Genomic DNA, 23,678 nt, shown 5'->3' with positions numbered 1-23,678 from the left:
GTATCAGGCACATCATTTTCTAAGCCTCCATCATGCCAAGAGAGTTAGTAAAACATCAGTTTTTCACTTCAGTTCCCAACCCATATGTTTTCAAGTAGCACTAGGGAAACATTTTTTAAAGGACAGACTCCAGAGATGTCTTCTAATATCATCAGCAATGATAATCAAAAGCTGCTTCTGCAGAAGCCTGCGGGATTATCAGTCTCTCAAAAGGAGATTCAGCAGCTTTTCTTGCAGTAACATTTATTCTTCACCCTTCCACCTCAAGCTATCGTTTACCTCAAGGTGGTGACACCCTGGACAACTCCATTTCCATATACACTTCTTATTTAAGTGTTAGGAGGGACCCTTAATCCAGGGTCAGAACCCCTCCTCCCTTCTAAGGAAAATGTAACTTAAATGCTAATAACAGTTCATCATAGTTCATAGCTGACACAAGTTATACCTCATTTATGGTTGCAAGGCACCTCTGAGGAAGTAGTTTTTTGTTTTTTTTTTTTTTTTTCAAATTTAGACATAATTTCAGCTAGTCATGACATCAGTGTTAGGACTTAGACTCCTCCACAAAGGAATGCATTGCTAATTTCAAGCTGTTTTGGCTAATTCTGGACAGGCCCAGAGGTAATACAGCCCGTTCCTGTTTTGAGATTGGCAGTGTGCTGGATGTTTATAAATACCCACGTAATGATCATAATTTCTGCAAACCTTCCTGCTTGTGACCTCCCTCTACTTGGGAGAAGAGACCAACACCCACCTCACTTCAACCTCCTCTCAGGCAGTTGTAGGGAGCAATAAGGCCTCCCCTGAGCCTCCTTTTCTCCAGGCTAAACTACCCCAGTTCCCTCAGACGCTCTTCACAGGACTTATTCTCTAGACCCTTCACCAGATTCGTTGCCTTTCTTTGGACACGCTCCAGCACCTCGATGCCTTTCTTGTAGTGAGGGGCCCAAACCAGAACACACGATTCAAGGTGCAGCCTCACCAGGGCTGAGTACAGGGGGACGATCACTGCCCTAGTCCTGCTGGCCACGCTATTTCTGACACAAGCCAGGATGCCATTGGCCGTCTTGGCCACCTGGGCACGCTGCCGGCTCATATTCAGCCGGCTGTCAACCAACACCCCCAGGGTCTTTTCCGCCAGGCAGCTTTCCAGCCACTGCTCCCCACGCCCGTAACGCTGCGTGGGGTTGTTGTGACCCAAGTGCAGGACCTGGCACTTGGCCTTGTTGAACCTCATACAACTGGCCTTGGCCCATCGATCCAGCCTGTCCGGATCCCTCTGTAGAGTCTTCCTACACTGACCCAACTTGGTGTCATCTGCAAACTTACTGAGGGCGCACCTGATCCCCTCGACCAGATCATTGATAAAGATATTAAGCAGAACTGGCCCCAGTACTGAGCCCTGGGGAACACCACTGGTAACCACCTGCCAACTGGATAGAACTCCACTCGCCACAACTCATTGGGCGCAGCCATCCAGTCAGTTTTTTATGCAGTGAATGGGTACACCTCTCCAAGCTGTGATCAACTAGCTTCTTCAGAAGAATGCTGTGGGAAATGATGACAATCACTTTACTAAAGTCTAGGTAGACAACATCCACAGCATTTTGCTCATCCACTGAGTGAGTCACCTTGTCATAGGAGGGGATCAGGTCAGCCAAACAGGACCTGACTTATATAAACTGTTGCTGACTGGACCTGATCACCTGGTTGTCCTGCACCTTCTGTGTAATGGCACTAAAGATGATCTGCTCCACAACCTTCCCTGGCACCAAAGTCAGGCTGACAGGCCTGTAGTTCCCTGGATCCTCCTTCCAGTGCTTCTTGTAGATGGATGTCACGTTTGTTAATTTCTAGTAAAATTCTGCACCCTGGCAGTAGCCTAATTCTCCTATGAATGACGCCTTGGGCAGAGCCTGTGTGGCCCAGAAAGGAGTGGGTTTTAAATTTTCTAGAATTCCCTAATCCGCTTTATCAGCCGTTTCTCCCTAAACCACTGCTGCTCCCTGAGAGATTTAAAGCCACCATGGCTTCTTCAAGGTCTTTTCCTGATTATTATGTTTATTCTCATCCAGTCAAGACAGAGAACCATTAGCATGTGATTTACAGCATAGGACCAATCACAGATACCAGCACTCAATATTTGAAATTCAAGCAGTATCTACTTGCAGAAAACTGGTCAGGATAAATCTAGAGATAAAAAGGAGGGCCCTACCTTTTTAGAAGGCAGTAGAGATTCATCGTTGAGGTCTGTCATTCTTAGCCTGTCGAGCAAGATGCTGTGCATCTTTCCCAGGAACCAATGCATGCAATGGCACTCACACAGTATTACCCTGTGCTGGGTTTAATTCCTTTCCTTTGTTTATGTTTCTTTTGCAACCATCTGCTTTTCTCTCATGTTTCAAGTCTTTGTATCTATCTGTCAAGCAGGAAGTGGATTCAGGACAGGTTTTCATGCCAAGGCATTCCTTTACCTAATGAAAACAAGTGAATAAAACATAAGAGAAGTACCTTTAAATTAAAAATAGAGAGAAAAAAAAAACTGAAGAAGACCAATATCTGAAGGAAAACATTTTTTTTTCCTATTGAATGGATGAATCTCTATTTCTTCTAATTTGAGTATGGACTTATTATTATACCCTAATTAAATAATGAAAAAGGGACCATGTGTGGCAGCAGAGAAATATATGCATATGTGAAGAGTCAAGACAATCCAGATAAACTTTTGATGGCATGACATATTCATGCAGAGTAGTCACTTTTCAAAACTAAAATTTTCTCCCCAAGGCCCCCAGTTTGTATTATTAATGTCATTTTTCTTAGCCTACATTACCATTTCCATCCGAGAGGAAAAAAGACAAAAAATTTTCTCAAGATTGAAAGGACAAAATGGTCTCAGAGACACAGAATGGATGCAGAAGCCTTTGAATGGATTTCATCCACGTGGTTTTGTAAATGGATAGGGTGAGAGGTGCTCCTGGCCTGAGACCCTGTGCTGGGGGCTCAGAGATGTGGTACAGTGAAATGACAAACTGGGTAGGTGGGGAAAAATGCATGGAAAAAGCATGGAAAAGTCACTTCACTATGGTACACTGCAACAGCAGCCGCACACGATGGGGCCCCTTCCAACCTCCGGGACACCAGTCCCATTTCACAGTAACTTTGGTGAAGTGAGTACATTTGGGCCCTGATTTAAGTGATGGGTAACGCTGACTGCTAGGAGCTAATTTAAGTCTATACCGAAGAGTTGTGAGGAGCCAGGCCATTAGAGCAGTTTCAATCTGTTCCTCCAGGTTTCTGCTGGCTGCATGGAGCCTTGGATGCCATATCCTAAATGTCTGCCACCGACTAGCTGTCCCTCTTCTCTGTTTAACATGAATATCCTGTAATTGGAGTGTCAAGCTTCTTGCTGCCACCACTGAGGAGGAGGATACGGAGGAGGAACCAGAAGAAATCCGTCTTTGCCATAATGAATGCATGCAGTTCAGACCAGATTGGGCTGTTCAGATGTTTTATTCCTCTTTTTCATCTCCTTTGTGGAGGCTCGAGCAGTACCAGAACACAGAGATCTCCTTTTAGGGCTTCAAACCCATCAAAGATCCACCAGGTCCACTGTGCGGGGAGACAGACAGGGAAGGTTTTTAAATGCATCTTTGTCATCTCTATGCTGCCGGCGCTTTTTGCATATCTTGTTGACTGTTGGTGTGGGGACACCTGGCAGAGGATCCCCCCGGGAGATGGGGGCCAGGCAGCCAGTCCAGGCTGCTGTGCTGCTTTGGTGAGGCAGGGCACCTGCCGCTTCGCTCAGAAGGGGTGACAAATAGCTGGTTTTACTGCAGTGTCTGGTGCCTAATTGTACAAGACGGCACAAACTTAGATACAGTGCCCCCGCAATGAGGCACAGAAAGCACAAGCAGGTGTTTGCTGTGATGCTGTTAACTCATTTACAGAGCTGTTTTTAGGGGCCTGGGCAGTAACTGCCACCGGCTGTACTCCATATGGCCTCTGACATTTCCCTGCTGTTTCATGGCTATAGATGAGATCTGTGGTACCAAAAGGCCCTGGGCTTTTTTGCCCCCAAGCTGCTGCTAGCAACTGTTAGGGTTCCAAAAGGAACAATAAGGGGGCCCTTAGCACAGAAAAAGCCCTAGTCGCAGCTATCTACATTAGCTGTCTGAAGAGAGGAGTGCAAGGTCTGTCGGAGCACCACAGTAACGCATCCGTGCCACTGCCACTACCCTGGTATCGCTTTGGTGATGCTCGCAGCTACGCTGCGCCGAGCTGATACTCCCCGGGCTGGTCTTGGCATCATTGTGTGTGCCCATCTGCTCTGTTTGTTCTGTTTGCTTGGCATCCTGATGGATGGAAATCAAAGCTTCCTTTATCACCTTACTCCATTCACCTTGATCTAAAAAGGTACCAGGTACAGCTATCTGTGCTTTCACAAGCCAGCCTTGCCACTCTTCTCATGGCAAATACCATCTACTCACTGACTAGCAACAGGAGATTTTAATAGTGTTTTGTTGCCTTCCTTGGAAAGATCTGAAAGTGAATAAATCACACATGTCCCACTGCTAAAGCTATTGATTAGATGTGTAAAGATTGGACACTTACAGAGATGTGGAGAAATCTGCATCTGTTTTCTAGAATCACACTTTATTTTTTCTTAAGTGCAAGATTTACAATTCTTATCTGGGAACACATTTTAGTATTTAGTATTGCTGAAGTCAAAATTAACACTTGGAATGACCATCAAGTTAATGTTGACCTCTTTCCTCAGTTGTTCTGATCAGGTCTTTAAAAATTGGTTATTATCCTCTCATGACTGGTTATATGGAATTTCCTACACCTATTTCAATAGATCTGACTTCTACAAACAAAGAACAAAATCAAGAATAGTCCATGGTTACCTTGGAGAGATATTCCAGACCTAGCTGAAAAAATACAGGAGCCATTTGTAGTCAGAAATACAAGTTAATATCAGAACATTTGATTTTATTATTTTTTTTAATGCATAGCTAAATAAGATTTCCCGCAGGCTTGAACAAATCATCACTAAATCCACATTTCAACAGAGAACAGGCAAACTGGACTGGATAACTCTTATGCAGTATGGAGTATTTTACATCTTCTATTCATCTATTCACTTTTTCACAATGTTGCTTGGAAAATGTTAGAATTCATACATTGGGGTCCAAAAATAGCTTAGGAAATAGTAGTAGATAAAAAAGTACTTCTCTGGAAAGCAAGATTTAAAAAACATATTCTGTAAAAATTATACTATGTAGATGCTTCAGGACATATTAGGCTAGTGGTGTCTAGGTTAAAAATAAACCATTGAAAGAGAGCTTTTATTTGCAATTTGGAGCAGAACTAGCTGTCTTTTTGCATTTAGATAGTGCTGGTATGCATAAATTATATTATGTATCAGTTAATTGCTGAAGGTTTGCATGTAATCACGTTGTAGTTCAAACCTTTATCCTATGGTAAGGAATTCCATAAGTAAAGGCCTAAGTGAAGATATCTTTCTGGTTTATACAGGAATCTGAATTATTGAAATAGATATCATAGGCATTTCTGACCACAGCAAACCTCAGAAAATAGCCATCAGTAGCCTTGGCCAGCTGACCCTATTTGAACTATGATTACCTCTCCAAAATTCACCCAGATTGTATTGACAACCAGCATGAAGTATGAGTCCAGTCTGCCCAAAAGACTAATAATTTAGCCATGAAGATTGACAACGTGCCCTGTTACTTGAGTCTGCCTTGGGGGTAAGAACGAGCAGTAATTTCCATGGGGAGTCAGAAAATGAATAGAGCCCTGAAATGCAAGCCAAATTGCCTTTGCATTTAGTTGCCTACTAACATGCTAGCTGTAAGATGGTAACAGCACTGGAAGTTTTTGTGTCGACTTGACTTCTTCATCCACAGTGAATAATGATGCTACACAATTGATGAAAGGCACCCGAGTCCTTTCCTGAAATGACAAAGGACTGGAGAACGCTGTGGTGCCTTCTCATGTTTGCCTTGAGCTTTGCTGTATGTCTCCACTCTTCCTACCTCATGAGCACCCAAACTCTGTGCCACGGGAGTGGGTCATATTGAGCCAGCACTGTGATCTGTACATGTGATTAAATCTCTATGTGGGCAGGAGATGTACCAATACCCTTCTCAAGAGAAGTCAGAGCATACACATGATAATAATGAGCATTTATTTCTATACCTATTTGCAAGGTTCCCTTCACTGAAGTCCAACAACAGCTTCATCCTCCCTCATGCGCTCTTTCTCTCTTGCTCTCTCCCCACCCCCCTGCTTTTGGTTATTCAAGCTCCTGCAGACGACCAGAGAGGAAACACAGGGTGCTTGCAGGATCTGCTGGGTGAATGGTGAACCCCAAGCAAACACACTGTTTATTCAGAAATATTTCAGGCTGTTTTCAGGAACCAAGAGAATACTGAGTTCTGATCATGCTTACCTCTTAAAGGGGAGCATACAATTCTCAGTGGTAACTTTCCATTTCAATGGCTACTGAAAGAAATCTGTTTTGGGAATTGCCTTTCCTTATTTGTATAAAAATCCTTTTATGCCATTAAGATGCTGTGCAAAGAGAAACAAGATCTAGGAGCTTGTTCAGGCACAGTTTTCACTACCCAGTAGAGTTAGTCTCATTAAAATGGACCTCGTCTCCTCACTGCTCCTGCACATACTGTCAGTTTATCACAGATCATCTGACATCTCTAAAATGGAAAGCATGACGTAAAGCAGGAAAAAGAGCTTGAGACTGAAGAAACCCGAAACAAAAATTACAAAGACTTTGGAGAAAAGGCTCGCAGGAAAAGATGCCTGTATACAAACTTGTCAAGTCTTCAGGGTGCCTATGTGCCAGCCACAGGGAACAATAAGCATTTACGACTGTGCACCGCTCTCTGCCCTCACCCAGCTCTGCAAGGAGCGGTGCGGACTCCTGGGGCCATGCACACAGGAGTGACCTTCTTAGGAAAGCCCTTCCTCAAAAAACCCTACAGGGACACCTCCCTCCCTCCCCCCTCTGCAGCCCAAGGAGTGCGGATACAGCCATGAGGGGCTGCAACTGGTGGGGGCTGTCAGCCCACCCTCCTGTGCCAACACAAGGCAGCTGGTTTGGGTCTTTCAGGCCTGAATGTTGGTTTACCCTTGAGTTTTGGGCTGGGAGCTAGGAAACAGCAGAAGTGCCTGGATGAAAGAAGACAAAAAGTCCCCTGAGACCTCCTTCAGGTCAACAAGGAGTTAGAATCCTGCGCTCTGCCTGACAAAAGGCAACAACCGGAAAATTACCAGGGGACAAAGGGGACACTGAGAAGCCCCCAGGACATGGAGTGGAGCAGCTGCGGGAAGCACAAGGGGACAGGGCAGTTAGGAGGAGCCACCATGCCTGCCGGGGAAATAAAATCCTCTTTGCCTCTCACACAGGCTGGGGTGCAGCAGCACCCAGCAAAGAGCTGCTGCCACCTTTTCTCATGAAGCTGGGCGGCAAAGCCTCAGCAGGAGATACTGCAGCGCTCAAGTGGATCTGGCGAGGGGAGTCCTCAGTTGATGGGTGAGGATGGCTGTGCGCTGCAGGGAGCTGCTGGTCTCCGAGGTGGCCTTGTTGAGGGCCACTTCCCCCCTTCCCGAGGATGGAAATGCCCCCAGAGGGATCTTACCATGGGAGACGTAAATTCTCCTGTTGGTTTCTGCGTGACAGCAGTAAATTTTTTTATTGCTCCTTAAGCTGAATTTCCATGGTCAGTTTTTCCTAGGAGACTATTTTTGCATGCATTTCCTCGTTGCCTGGACAAGACCAAGACAAATTTGAAGCCAGACCACTGCAATAACTCAGCTCCACACAAGAAACCCGGTTCAGTAGCGGTGGAGAAAACAAACAGTCCGTGGATTGATGGGAAGAGAGATTTAAACAGTGAAGTTGAGTATCTTACACTGGCAGGGGATTCAGTGGGTTTTCAACATAAACTGGCAGAGACTGGAAGGCAGGTGATAGCAGGAAAAGAGGCTGTGGGACAAAACAGTCACTTTGTATAGGTATATGTAAATGTATATATGAATGTATGTTGAATATTTAGATTAAGACCTCTTATCCAATATGTAAAATACACAAGTGTTTAACTTGAACCCAAAACTTTACCCCTCACAGTCCCTCTGCTGCCCCAGATATGTTTGTCCCAGACAGTCCAACTGGAAATACAAATGAATGAAAAAGATAACCAAGCCCAAATCAACAACAGCAGCACAGAAACAGAAAGGCGTTCCTATAAAGCGCCATTCAAGGGCCCGCTAATTGAATGCATGGGAGTGTGGTGTGTGCTTTCCCTGGGGGATTTGCCTCATCCCCCCCCATAGCAGCCTTTGACACCGGGAAAGCAGTTTTTGGGCAGGAGCAGCATGACCCTGCCCGTGCTGACCCACCATCTCCCCATCAGCTGCACTGTGTGCTGCCTTCGCTGATGAAGCGTCTAAACAGGGAGCTAAGGTGGATCTTAAAGAGAGAAAAATAGCCATGGTTGGAGGATGAATGCTGAGCTAACAAAATACACAGGCAAAACCCCATAGGGAGGTGTTGATTTTGCTGCATTTCCCACACCGTACAGGTGACATCGGTTAATGTGTTAAAATGGCTAATGCGTCATTAAAGGAAAATGGGATTGAAATGAAGGATGCTGGATGCAGGAGGCGAGCCCTTTAAATTCCCAGCTGTAAATGCTGGGTTTGTGAATGAGCTGCTGCCGCCAGGTACTTTGGAGGAAAAGCCTAGCTAATAATTGGAGAAAATGGCATGGCACAAAACTCTCCGAGTGCTTGGCCTGGAGGCTGTGTGTCCATTAGAGGAAATCAGAAAGTCAAAACAGACACTGTGTAATTTCTCCGTACTTGCATTAACCATATCCCCAACACTCGCAGTGTGGTTCACTTTAGTATAATAAAGCACTTTATTCCGCCCCATCACAGCTAAGTGTCCTCATCAGATGGAGTATCACAGTGGCTAGAATTCACTTTTCCATTAAGAAGATTGTGCATCTTGCTAAGACATTAGTCTATAGCTCTAGCAATGTTTTGATTATTTTTAAGAGGGCAAAACTTGCTGATAAACATCCTCCTCCCAGCCCCAGAGGAACTTTTCATTTAGTAAAAACCAAAAAATCTTTTAATTTCTACTATTTAGCAACTTCCTTGGTAAAATATTTTGTCTAAATTGCAATTTGCTAATCTAGTTGTTTCACTGCATGACAAACCATTCCTTTCTAGGTACCGGAACTATTTTGCTTGTGATGTTTTATTGCATTAACTATTTGGAGCCACTAAAATCAACAGAGCTGGCAAAGTATAGGGCTCTGAATTTTTTGACCTGGAGCAACTACCTGAAGGCTGGGGAAAGAAAAGTCTGAGCTGGTCTCTTCCCAGACGTGCAGTGGGATAGGAGAGGAGGCAGTGGATGCAAGTTGGCATGCAGAAAAAACAGATTAGATATTAGAAAAAAAATTTTTCACAAGAAGGGCAGTCAAAACACTGGAGCAGGACCTCACAGAGGCTGTGGTCTCCACCTTCAGCAATATTATAACCCCATCTGGACAAGGCTCTGCACAACCTGATTTAATTGACACTGCTTCATGCAGCAGTTGCCCTACATGACCCCTGAGGTCCCTCCCAGCCTAAATTATTCTGCGGTTCTGTGATCAGCACAGAGAACAAGAGAAAGGGGAAAGCAGCGTAGGCAATTTTCCTAGCTCCTCACATTCACCGTACGCCAGAGCCAGCCAAGACCAAGTTGGATCCCCAAACTTCCTTCTCTGATAGTCTCTACCCAAGTGCGTACCGATGCCTGGGAGCCGCGTCAGCCGCTGGGAGGGCAGCCAGGTAAGAGCGTCGCTTCTCTGTGTTGGGGAGCCTGGGAGGGCTGGGGGGTTTTTCAGTATTGCCATGTGCCCTATGGAACATTATATAAAATGTCTTTCTGGTGTGGCACTGAGGGCTCTCTGGCTGAAAATTCCTGAGGTTAGTGTCACAGAGCCAAATTGTGCTCTCAGGTCTGCTGCAACAACTCTGAGATTTGACTGGATTGGTATAGCCAAGGCCACAGTTAATAATGGAGATTTCTGCAGTTAATTTAGCTGTTAGAAATTTCTGCTTGACTTTTAATTCTTGAAGTAATATTAACTCCTTGCTGACATAATTATGTATTGGCTTTTTATATGCATATATCTGTAAAAGCATTAAAACAATATACAGATGCCTGCTAATGTTATAATATAATACCAGTGATAAGCAAGAGCTTCTCTGAGGCCACCTTAAGTCCTGCTGAAACTTAAATGCCAGGTTGTTATTGTGGCATGTTTACTCTCACTTCTAGCTGCATTTTACTGTTTGGCTTCCTAAATCTCAGCAGGGAAAGGACAGCTTAGCTCCCTTGAAGACCGTGCTGCTCTGAAATGATGACTGTTGCTGTGGGGGAAGGGGTTGCGCTCTATGCAACATGATTTGTAGGACCCTCTATAAATCATTTACCAGCATGCCTTCACTGCAAGCCACAGGCTTACAATTTGTGGAGCTTTAAGAAATGTAAGCAATAACAACACGCAAAGGACAGGAAAAAAAACCAAAAAAACAAAAAAAAAAAACAAACAAAAAACATGAAGAGATGGACATCTCTAAAACCCTTGCCTGGAAAATGAAAAGCCTTTATTTAAGTCATAAGGACAAGCGCTGAAAGCATTTTAATGGGTGAGTGCCTTACTGCACGGCCACCACGTGTTATACAAATAGCTGCTTCGTGGCTTCAGAGGCAGGCGGGGAGGGGGGCTTGGCCGGCCCTGCGAAAGCGGCGCGGCTGCGACCCTCGTGTCTCCCTCTTGAAGTCCTTAATAAATCACCCTGCTGTGCTCATAAAGTGGAGTGAGCAGCAAAGCAAAGGCCTGAGCACGCAAAGCTGATTGGAAAATCAAGGGATTTTAAAAGGGGAGGGGAATACCTTCCATTACTGTCACAGAGAAACACCCGTGCGTGGTTGTGGACAATACCAGAGCAACTGCTGGGGACCTAACGTGGAGGCATTGCATTTTTCTTACTGCTGAAGGAGCTTCCTATCATCATTCTTATGCCAAATGGAAGTGCTGATACAGATTTTAAGTGATAATTAATGTCAGTCAGCATTATTATAAATAGAAACCCTGTCTCAAAAAATACTTCTCTTTTTGACGATGGATATGGTGACACAGCGATCCTCCTTCCATTGTCAGGTGCTTCACTTAGTACCATACAATGTGGTGATTAAAAAATAAGCACTCCATGATATCAGTAAAGATTGCATTAAATGGATGAAGAACTGCAGTATTTTTGAGTGAGAGTCAGAGATTTTTCCATGATATCAGTAAAGATTGCATTAAATGAATGAAGAACTGCAGTATTTTTGAGTGAGATTCAAACAGAGATGTTTCCACTGCAGGTCAGAAGTGACCAAGACATTGAAAACATTTTCCACCCAAGATTCTTCATGAAATGTAAAAGAAGTGACAGGTAGCAACAGGTCTGCCACAAGAATGGGGCCAAGAACACCAAATACAGTGATGGAGCCGAGGAGTTATTTTTTTTCCATTTTATTGCCTGAAGGAGACAGGCCTGGGGGATTCATTTTATCCATCTTCCATGGACCACATCCTCCTCCCAGGGCAAATCTGCTGTGGAGCTGGGACATGAGGCACTAGATCAGCATCCTATGTCAGGTGCTAGCCATCTCTCTGAAAGTTCCTCAGAGGAACTGTAAATCACTCAGAAGATGGTGCAACATTTGATAAGGTACTGAAACAAATCGCATCTAAATACAGGCAGGTGTTAAGGCTGGGGATGTGGAGTGGAAGCCACTCCTGGAAATGGGCAGCATGATAATTCCACAATAATGGCAGAGTGTATAAGGTCACAATGGAGAAGCAACTGAACACAGGTTGCCAGGGCAAAGCCACATTAAAAAGAGGTCAAATAATCCCTATATACAAAGAAGGGAATGTGAGCAGATTCAGGCGTGAGCTTTCCTTCTTTTTAAGAAAGCGTGAAAAGTTCTGAGCAAGGTATCAATGGAAATAATGAATCCTCCACCTCTTAGTGTCTTCTGATCAGGATATACAGCTTCACCAAGCAGAAGTCGTGTTTTTGTCAAACATGCCATTGCCATGTCCCTCATTTTCATGAAAGTCGTTCTTCAGCGTTTCTAATAGCTGAGACTCTGTGTGGCAGTAATGAGAAGGGAAAAGCAGAAGGACCCAGAAATTAATCCCCAGAATATTTTTAAATACCCAGTAATTACAGCAAATTTTAAATAATTGAAGAAAGTAGTTTGCACAAAACCTCTGATCCATGTTCTTTAAAAGAAACTCCTGGCTCACAAGCATCTTTCTTTCTGTTCCTTGCAGAAATGTTGGCAGAAACACACCAGCATTTAACAGGTTTTTCCCAGTGCTGCGGCTGTTGATGGCAAAGATTGAGAGATTGGAAATGCAGTAGGAAGGTTGTGAAGATGCAGCAGGCACCGGACAGTGACAGCAGACTTGCAAACCAAGAGCAGCCTAGCTACAAGCATGGGTGATGGCTACTCTAATCACCACCTGTACAGACCTTAGCCCAGGTAAGACTCAAGGGAACATTTTCTTCTGCATTTATGCCAAAATAATGCTACAAATTTTGTTTTCCCTTGTTTGTAATGTCCAAGATACTGAAACTGATCCTGCCATTGGGATACAGGATTCTCTTTTCAAGATATAATATCTAGAGACTGATCAAAGGCATCAATAGTCAGTGCACTAAATGAGAGCTGCAGATGCTGGCTTATATCAACTTGATTCCATTTGAGTGCCTGCTACTGTTTTTGAAGTGCCTAAACTGAAGCCACTAGAGACTGAAAATGTTGCCTAACTTCCCTTAGCTGTGCTTGATCTCCATGTCCCAGAGGAGTAAAGAAATCAATAAAAACTAATACTGGTCAGGAACTGAAACATACCCCTAATGACAATGCACAGGGAGCAAGCAAAGTGGAGTAGGAAGATGTTCCAGCAACCTACCATAACAATGTCCATATGCAAGATCATTTTTTTGTACCATTTTCAGAGCGATTATGAAATTTATTCCAAAGGCATAGCAGGAGCCACAGAACAGTGGGTGGGAAAAACAGGAGAGAGATGAATTAAAATGTAAACAGCTAGGGAAGAGACTGAGAAAAGTGCTGAAGCAGCAAGCTAATGCTCAGGGACACCCTGACTCAGGTTCTGCCATAGGGGATGAACATTTGGGACTGAGGCATTTGAACTTCCTACTCAGATTCCTGCAGCCAGCCTGAGTTTGCTGACATGATTAAGGATTGACTGTGCTCATGTGAATTTAAATTGATTTCTCATCGCAGCATGAATCCCTCCCTCCCTCCTTGCAAGAGGAGGCACAGCCGCTGAAGTCACCTTTACAAGTCATGCTGACTCGGGAGAAAGAGGCTTATGAGATAATGAGCAAATATTTTCTAATTAGGTGGTGAACTAAGGATTTCCCCTGTTTTCTGATCCAGATCCTGTCTGGCAGAAAAGAAAGGAGGAGGAGGAGGCAGGACAGGGACAGGCTAGGAGAGTGCCGCGGCAAACGGGATTTCCACCAAACAGCTTTGCTTCTTCTATGAGCCCTAATCTCCCACAGCTGTGTCTTCTTGCTCTGGTACACATGATTTTTGTTTTCCCCCATCTCCTGCAACGAGTGTTCATATACAAATCCCATAGGCACAACTTTGGAGGCCTCCTAGTTTCCAAAGGAGAAATAAACCAGGTGAACCATGAATTCACTCTGTGGGTGCCAGGGGCTGTTTTCCAACTGGTTTTCTTTTACTTTTAGCCTCTTTCAACCCTCTAATATCATTGATGCTTTAGAAAAGTGCCTCAAATCTGCAAGCACCATCGTTTGCTCGACTATCAGCATTCCCCATCAATAATGGAACTAAAAACATAGCTTAATAGACAACAAGGCTACAGCAGCTGGCAGTGCCGCACAAATCTGGCACTCTTGCTGCTGAGTTTATTAGACATTTTATAGTCCTGGGAACTAAAGATAATGGACCCCATTCCCATATGCTGCATCAACAAGAGCTGGGACTCCATCGTGCCATTGATCTATGAGGCAGCAGTGAATAAGACCCAGGCACAAATACTAAAATGAATCAATCCTAAGCTGTTAAAAGAGACACCATGAAGCACTTTCCAGTTTTCAGTTTCTTGCTTTCTAATCTCCATTCCATGAAATACTCTCCCAAGGGCTCTTAAGTGTTTGCCACAGACTTTGGGATCAGGTTGAGAGGAATTGCCCCTCTGGAGCAGAGACTAGAGCTGAAATTTAGAGCCCATTACCATTACTAGTCACTTGTGAGCTCCACCCATTGCCTATGGAGTAAAAGCATTTTTGGGGTTACTTTCATTTTTAAAAAGTGCTGCATATGTCCATACAGGTTTCCAAATCAATGTTCAGTGTAGAGTTTGCAAAGTTATTCTCCTCAGATGATTGGAAAACACACTTTGATTTGTTTCCAAGTACAGAAAACTGTAAGTATCTGCAGCCTAGAAAATAAATTATACCTATTTAAAAAAAAAAAAAAAAAAAAAAAAAAAAAGCTTTAATCTGAACCTGACCAATAGTGAGTACTACTCAGGTGCTAACATTCACTTCTTCAGAAACTATGTTATCTTCTGATTTTAGTATATGAAGGTACCATGGTTTCTGCAGTCTCAAATCAATTTCTATTGGATCTACATCAGTGTGCTCTATTTTAGCCATTTAAAATACATCATACTCGATACCAACAACTTGTTTTAAAGCAAGCACTCAAAGAAAAGAAAAACCTTTCAAATAGCAGCCTTTAGACTGGCACCTACAAACATAAAACAAAGACAAGAGAAAAGTGCCCTGATATAAAATCAGTTTTCAAAGCAGGGAGAGACTGCCTAGCTGTGTACACAAAATGAAAGCTTCACAAAGACGTTATCGGATCAAATAGTTTGGAGAGTTCCTACTCAAATGCAGGTTATGAAAAGCAAAGACAATCAGCTTGCTTCTCCTGAGTACGGATTCCAAGTGGATCTGATGACGGCCTCAGGCACTTTCATGGCTCCGTGTGCCCCAAATCTCTACAAAGTCACATCAAGTGGCATTTGGTATTTAACCTTGCTGTGCCCTTATGGCAAGAAATAACACTACTTGGGTACAAGGGCTCCACAAAATAGTGAGGGCTTTTCGGTAATTAATATCAAGTAAATAACTCAAAAAGCTGGATGGGGGAACTAAAAAAGAGACTAATGTATTTCTTAGTGTAATTCACTGATGAAAAATCACCACTGGTAGATTACTTTATCCTATATGTATCAGAGTGGGCAGGCAAATAACGAGTCTCTTAGATTTATGGTGCATCTCTCACCTGGGAGAAGACCCGGTTGCTTTGCATCTTGAATCATTCTGGTCATTTGGAGAGTGAAACACAACAGCTGTTTAACAACACACCCAAGTTTACAACCTGAGGTAGAAGCAATGTAATTATTTTGAGAGGAGTTAGACTGCTAATGTTAGCATGTGGATTTATGAGATTAGTTACTCAATGACTGCATGAAATCCAGACTTGGCTTGCAGGAGCAAAGCAAAAAAATTCTACCCATCTGCATAGATTGTCTGGGTGCAGGGAGGGACTCAAGCTTTGTGTGTGATTCATTACTCATGTGGCAGACATTTTATCAGTGCTAATCAAGAAAAATGCATTTTAATTTTCAATACTAAAGAAAGCCTATTAGGAAAGCAGTCTGTTAGGTTACTCCTTGATAGGTATGCTTAGCTGTTTGAATTGTTGACTCAAAAGAATACAAATAAAAACTAATTTAGGTACAAGGGGAATAATACAAAGATTGGTTTTGGTAAAATTCTGTTGCCCCCAAAAGAAATCATCTGAAGACTCTAGTATAAGATGATGATATAATGAAAGTGTTCAAGAGAAGTTAGCAGGATTCTGATTGAAGTCTCTAAAAGCATCAAGATTGTGATCGACATATGCAATACCTTACGTAAGGAGCTCAAAGGGTCTCTATCAAGGTTAAAAAGAGCCCGAAATAATTTTGTTACCCTTTTTCTAGGATCTCTCCTAGCATTATTTGAAATTCATTCTTCCTAATATTTTTCTGAGAGCTTTCTTTTTAAACAGTCATTTTAAACAGCAATTATCCAAACACCTGGGGCCCAAAACACTGCTCACATCTCACAACTGTGCGCACACCCAAAGATGTAGATGCAGTCATAAACATATGCCCAAACTACAGGTGAGCCACTTCACACAAGAAAAACCTCACACGCTGAAGAAGGAGGTGAGCATCACACCTCACAGCCTGGTGTCTAAGGTGAAGGGCATCAGATGAGCTCACGCGTGGCCATCAGCCAGCTGACCTGATGATTTGCCACACGCGGGGGTTAGAGGGATTTGGGTTTGCGTGGGAGTGATGCCCATGGCAGAGGATACGATGTGAAGAGACAGGAATTGGCTGCAGCCCCGAAAGGGAAAACTGCAGAAAAATAGTGACACACTGTGAACTTCAGTAACATTTGTGTTCAAATACTGCTAAAATAAAAAGCTTCATGAAGCCCACACAGGAGATCTAGTTTGGACCTGGCAAAACAAAGATTTTTCAAAGATTTGAGAGATTTTCACAGAATTGTTTTCCTGCTGGGTTTTCCTTTGCCCCTGTCCTCACCCCACGAGGAGAGGAGAAGGCAACTTGGTGGGCCACTGTTCCACACGATGGTGGCTCTTGTAGCCCCATTGCACAGCCCTCCTGCCTTCAACCCTGTTCAGTCCCTCTGTCTTTCTTCATTAACTGAATGATTTAATCTTAACAACTCACTAGCTCAGTGATTCCTAACCAGTGAAATGAGCTCCCAGTCCCTCCCTGCTGGTACCTGCTGCCTCAAAGGCAAAGCAATAAAACGCAGCCTTGTCAGCTTAGTGTCCCCCTTTTACCCAGGCAGGTTTAACCTCTCTTCTTTGCTCAGCAGGTCTTCCCAGCTGCTGAAACCTCTTCTTACCAGCCCTGCTGCCTGGCTGAGCAGGCAGCTCAGTGCAGGGGACCAAGCTGGATGGCTGCCCCTTCACTCGCTCCTGCCAGAAACACGTGCTGCACCCCGGCACCCTTGAGCCAGCATGCAGCCCCTGCCTGTGCACAAAGACCTGCCAACCCCCGCGCAGCCCCGGACGGGCAAGGGGTGAAATAAGACTCTGTTAAGAAGAGACAGCACACCGCAGAGGGGAGGGCTGATGGAGCCTGGGCAGCTATGGGGGGACGGATCCTGGCCGCCGAGGCAATGGAGCTGCTAAGACCAGGCTGCGCCTCAATGGGGCAGGTTAGTCCACACCAGTGCTACCATAATCCCCATGCTGAACTGTGCAAGCCATGAATTAAACCCAGGAAATAATTAAACATCATCTACTTTAACAGCCGCTAGCAGGAAAATAAATAAGACATCCCAACAGAGTAAGATAGAGTAATTTCACGTTTACGCTTCCAGGGGAAAAGGGAATTTGAAACAAACAAACCATCTTTTTTTTTTCCTGCAGAAAGAGAAAGTCAACTGCCTGTCAAAGCGGGACCGTAGCAACACCCAGGGCTCTGTGCAAAATTCTTCTGTTTGCTTCTGCATTTGATTAGCTGCTTGCGTTATGTGTTTTAATTTCCTGCTGTTGAAGCACATTGCTGTCATGGTGATAGATGCTATAGAAATGACTAAAATAAATAAATAAAAGTTCAGAACACACTTTTGACCAAGTCTGCGCTAATTAGCGCGCAAGACAAACAGACAAATGTTTTCTGGGATTTGTGTCAACTGTATCCAGGTTCCTCCCCTGCTTCTCAGATATCAGCGAAACCCCTTCTAGAAGTGGAAATAAAGAAAGGCAGCAGATGGTGCTGGGAATACTCAGAGTAAGATGTCTCCATTCAGAGCCAGATATTAATATTAGTAGCAAACCATCCAGTTAACAGGCACTATGAAGCAGCAAATATTTAATGTGCTGGTAGTAGATGAGTGAGGAAGGCAATATTGCAAAATGACTGGTGAAGGGCTAACCAGAATCCATTCAGAGCCTGTGTGGGTGGGATGCTCCACCTGTGATGGGAAAAGCTGATCTAGCAGGAATAGATGGAAGTGGGAGGGGAAGGAGGAGGGGGCTATCTGTCACGTCGGACAGGGCAGAAATGTGGGAGGATGGAAATTAATCCTGTTAACATAGTTTATAACACCAAAACAAATGGTGTGGTAGCATTCGTCTCTAGTTCTAGACTTCTTTAAAGAAATTAAAATAACAATAATTGTAATTAACACAGGGTTCAACCAAAGGCATCCTAAGAGTTTTACCAGTATAAAACAAAGACTGTCTGTACTTTCAAAGTGAGGAAAGGACTTCTCTGATTGACAGCAGGAACAAAATACATAAAAATAACTCCTTTCCAAAACCAAAGAGGATTTATTATTTCTTGCAGAGCTTCTACCACAAGCCATCATCATCCCCTCCTGGCTGGCTTTCCTGTAGAGATTCAAAGGTACAACACATATCCTCAAGCCATGTAATATCACTGCTCTTGCACTGTCTATGCAGTTCTGATCAAATTTTCTTTGATCAGAAAATTAATCTTAGCTGGAAATAGGAAACTAGAAAGATATTTACTGGACACAGTCAATATTAAATTATCAGATGTTTAGTATTTTTTTCCAGGGTAGCATAATTTCTTAGACAATACGATCCCAATTTAGACTATAAGTGTAAATTCTAATCTCAGTAATAACATCTCCCATCACATTGCACTGTCACCTGCATATACTTTGCAATGCAGATTGCCCCAAATAAATCCTTCCTTTAAACTCGCACCACTAAATGAATGTCTACAGCCTGAAATCACAAGGCATGTGGTTTTGGCCTTGCGCAATATAACTTGTAGACTTTGACCTTAATGGCATAACTGCCCACCACAGTAACTGGAATTTCTGCTGTTAAAAAAAACCTTGCTGAGAAATTATGTCTTTACAAAACAGGGAAGTTTTATCAGTGTTGTTTTTGTTACAACGTGAAAGGAGTTACCGAACAGCTGATGTTGGCTGTGTTTTTTATTCAGATGGCTGTAGTCTGTACCTAGGGAGGTGTGCAGCAGAAACAAGGCTAAAAGAGCAGCAAGCAGGCTGATGAAGAGGGCCAGCACAAATACGTAGCTATGCAGTAAGGGCTGTAAGTAAAGAAGCACAAAGTAAGATCTTGGGATTCAAGGGACCCCATAACACCCTGTTCTTCAAGGATGGACCAACTGTCCAGCCTGGGGACCTGCTGGTGTACACGTAAACTGTGATTTTGGTGCCCCAGATCTCATACATGTTCTGCTAAACTTATCTCTCCTCAGCAGTGCATTTTGGTCTCTACCAAAGCATAAGAATCACCCCCCAAATCTTATCCAGGTGCCACCAGACGATTTGGCAAAATCAGTCACGAGTTAGGCAAGGACCAGCATCTCCTGCAGCTGGATCCAGCTGATCGCCTGTGCCGCTTCAGCTGCAGCAGGAACAGAACTTCAGCCACAAAAGTCCCATGTGAGGTGTCCGCAACCTACAGTGCCCAGGCCTGGCTGTTGCTGGCTGCTGGTCACTGCCACCACCAGCCACAAACCCCACTTTGCCCAGGGGGAGTTTGCCATTTGCTGCATCATCGTGTTTCGATGTGCCATGTCTCCTCCTTGTCACAGGCAGGGTGGTGGCATGGGAGGGCGAGGGTGGCTGTCAGGGTGGCAAGGAACTTCTGAGGAAGGCAAAAAGTGACAGCTGGAGCCTATGGAAACCTGTAGGGAATGGGGGGAAGGTGGAAGGCGAGGCGTGCAGGCCGACACAGCCTCACATCATTTCATACAGCGACGGCTGTACCTGCAGCAAACTGGGGCTGAAAGCCAGCCACGCTCAGAAGCACCTACGAGAACAAATTGGGCAGCTGTGGGGAAAAACACATTTCACTGCGGATGCATTGCTATGAAAATAGCCTAACCTGCTGACTGGACAGCCTGCAAGTATCTAACTAACGCAGCAGGCTGAGTGCCAGAGGTGTCAATTTGCCGTAGCGCAACACATGTACTCAGCAACTGGCAGGGAAGGCGTACGTGAGTGGGAGAGGTTGAGTCCATCACCACATCCACAGCAAAGTTCAGGAGGAAGAAGTTTAACGTTATCTAGGGGTTACTGAATAAGAAATTTGGACTATTTATCTGAAAATTAACTCTATCCCAGCAGAAATTATGACACTTTTCCAGCAGACTAAAGGCTTTGCGATGAGGGGCAGGGTGTGCCCGCTGGTGGCTAATGGAGACCCACCACCGTTTGCCATGGCCGAAGTGGCAAAGGAGCACCTTACTTGTGGCAGGCTCCAACGCAAGGTTCGTGTCAGCCCACGCTGCCTGGCCGAGCGTGGAGGGGCACGGCCGGGCGAGGGGCAGCCTGTTGGGCAGTGGGAAGCACCTTCAGAGCCAGTTGGTTGCTCCTGGCGTTGTTCAGAGCAAGTTTTAAGCTTCACTAAATTGTGCCTCAGGCCCACGTTCAGAGGACCGGTCCCATGCTGGGCTGAGCCCTGTGTCTGTGGCCCCTGCGATGGGGCTGGGGCAGCATGGACCCTGCGGGGTGGCAAGCCTCTTCGTGATACCTGGATGCTCTTGTCACGTGCTAATGGCACACGATTGTACTTGCAGGCTCCAACGAGACAAAATCACCCCCTTAAAACTAGTTGGTAATACTGCTTTTGCTGAGATGCAAAGGAACGGGACTGCCACGGAGCTGTCCTGTGAACACCGCTCTGCAAACTCAACTTCTGAGTGTCCTAATAGTCATTTCCTCCTGGTTTTAGGTGAAGATGCAAATGGTTTTGGGGAGATTTCTTCAAGGCCACATATATCATCAGTCCTGTAAATGATTGCAGTGGCACCAGCTCCTGTCCTTGACTGTGCTTCTTTGTCAAGAGCAGCAGCGATAGCAATCACTCCAGTGTTTTGCAAACCTGCAGATCACTATTGCCAATCTGTGTATAAACAAGAACTAATTAATCTTCACCACATCTTTGTGAAGAAGGTAAGTATTATCATTTATTATCTTTCCTGTTTTACAAACACAAACTGAGATGACAAAACAAAAAATTATTTGCTGAAAGCCAGGCAAGATAAACACACTGCGGGCAGTAAGTATAGTTTTGCTCAGTGGAAGAAGGCAGACTGCGAGATTCCCAGGCTTTACCTTAGTGCAGATAATGAAGAATAGCCACCCGAAAAAAAAAGGTGAAGTGCAGGCTTTCTGCTCTGAGAATAAGTAGAACAGCAGCCAGAATATTTTACTAATTTTATTACGAAAGAAATACAAAGATGAAGGGCCCAAATTTTGAAACAGAGCAGTAGCTGCACACATTTGGTTTTGGTTTTTAAAAAGAGCACGGTTCCCATTTAGGCTTCAAAGTGGCTGCTCTGTCAAAAGGCCCACTGACATATTGAACCTCTTGACATTTTGATTTTTAATTTACCCTGAAATATTGCGGAGGGATCAGTTGAGTGCTGAACTTCATTTTTCTTTTAGTCTGCTGCAGCCAGATGAAGTGAAGCTGTATCTTTAAAATCTTACCCCATTTTGCATGTAGTAGGGACATGGAAAATTGGCTTTCTATGAGTGCAAAGGCAAGAAAGGATGTAGAAAGCTTGCTGAAAAAGAACTGAAAATTGCCTGCTTCACTATAGCTTTGTCTCAGTAAGATGCTCCTTGTCTGCAGAAATAATAGTTGCTTCCTACCACCTTATTCTGCATATTAGTAATTACACTGGCCATTTTAAGAAACTAGTTATGAGTGTGGATTATTCTAATGTCTGGTCAAATGTTGAATAATGATTTAGTATTCCTGTGCCACATTCTTACAAAGCACTTTAAACCGATCTGAGTACATGAGCCTGATCTTTTCAAAAATCTTAACTGAGCAAGAAGTAGCTGAAATTATCCTTAAAATAGGCACTCAGGTGGCATGTCATTTCTTAGCTGTATGAGGTGAGAAGGGGAAAGGCAAGGCAGTGGTAAAAGCAAGGGAAGAAATTCCTAGGAACAAGCTCAGAATACATCTAAAGGGAAATCCCTTAGGGCCTCCAAGCAGGTAAATAACTAACATTAAACTGTCCTGTAGCTCTTCGCCTCACTTATCTTCTTTTTTTAGTTTCCTTCTTATGGAGAACCCTCACACAGTGCAGTGCCCTTAGTTTATTCATTCTTTATTTGACTTGATAGATGCCTTTTCTGTATTTTTTCTTTAAATTCTGGGCACCAGTTGCCAGCAACCTAAAGTTTTCTCCTACTGAACAATGTAGTTAAAGACTAGTCTGAGAAAGTCACCTCTCTTCTGGCTGGGCAGAGCACCAAGGCAACCATCTCAGAGACAGATTCAGGCATTAGCGAAGCAAGAATAAAAGCAGGGATAAAAGAGAGACCTTCCTCCTCCTGTATCTATCTTGGTCACACAGAAATGGCCCGAGTAAAGAATTACTCTGGTGCCTAAAATTAGGAGACATGAGCAATGAAAGGCAAAGCACCATCTGTGATGGGCACATTTCCCCATGCTGCCATGTTTCATTGCAGACTGCTCCGAGGAGGATCAGTGCAGCCTTTGCGATTGCGGCTGCCTGGGCATACAAAGAGCAGCTTGTCTTTACTTGTCTAAGAAGGGAGTTTAAGCATCAAGATATTTGCTTCCTGGTGAGCAAGCCAGAGGCAAAGCGAGACACCGTGTATGGTACTTGCAGTCACCTGGTCTTTTATTTATTGATGTGGGAGGTGAGGAGCACTGTGTGGTTACGTGTTTCTGTGGCAGAGAAGATGATGCCACACTGGGGAACATCACTTTTCAAGGGAGAAGGGGACTGGAAAATGCCTGATGACATCAGCTGTTGGGATGAAGACTTGGGAAGATCATAAGGTTGAAGGAAAAGATGATAAAGTAAATGGTTTTTCCATAGACCTCAAATGGCCTGGGCATCTCTTCAGCTGCTTCTACATAAATTTGTCAGAGACCAGTGCCCCAGGATTGGCGACTGACCGAATGCCAGGCAATTTAGTGTGCAAAGCACAGAAAGGACAAATGTGCATGTACCAGCAAGATGGGGTGCAGCACGCTCCCAAGGATGGGAGTCTGGGGGCAGGGCACCGAGGTCAGAATCAAAAACCGGGGGGGGATCAGAGCAAGGCAGCGACATCTCGCCCTGCTCGGAAAGCAAGGAAGGGAGCCGGGGACTGCTCGCCGTGCGGCGATGTCTGCCCTGTGCAGGAAACTGTACGGTTTACAGAACAGAAGAAAAGATTGTCAGATGACTTGGAGGCATGTTCCATTGCTTCTGGAAGAAGTCCTTAAGCACATTAGTTAAAAGGGAGTTTGCCCTATAGAAAGGTAAGTGAAAGGCAGGGGCGGGCAGTTTGTAGCCAGGCTGCTGCTGAGGAGCACGTGCTGAAGCTGTTCGCCCAGGACAGGTCTGTCATTAACCCGGAGAGGCCACCAACACCTGCCCTGGCAATTAGGTTCAGGGAGACCTTCTCACAGGGAGAAACCCACCAGC

At 44.4% G+C, this 23,678-nt stretch overlaps 1 protein-coding gene and 1 long non-coding RNA gene across 2 annotated transcripts in view; one reads left to right on the top strand and one right to left on the bottom strand.

Moving 5' to 3' along the window:
- Positions 1–23,678, bottom strand: part of CXXC4 (CXXC finger protein 4) — a 124,154-nt gene that overhangs the window by 15,742 nt on the left and 84,734 nt on the right. The window contains exon 3 of the transcript XR_006165648.1: positions 2,216–2,474. The gene's annotated coding sequence lies outside the window, so the exon portion shown is untranslated. The remainder of the gene's footprint in view (positions 1–2,215; positions 2,475–23,678) is intronic.
- Positions 9,735–17,743, top strand: LOC116962823. The gene is made up of 3 exons (XR_004407834.2): positions 9,735–9,891; positions 12,438–12,649; positions 17,080–17,743. It is a non-coding gene; the product is annotated as an uncharacterized LOC116962823 (long non-coding RNA).

Source organism: Tyto alba, unplaced genomic scaffold (genome assembly GCF_018691265.1).
Source record: "Tyto alba isolate M040663 unplaced genomic scaffold, T.alba_DEE_v4.0 Super-Scaffold_23, whole genome shotgun sequence".
Lineage (NCBI taxonomy): Eukaryota > Metazoa > Chordata > Aves > Strigiformes > Tytonidae > Tyto > Tyto alba.
The sequence above is the reverse complement of the archived record's forward strand: the minus strand, read 5'-3'. Positions and strand labels throughout refer to the sequence as shown.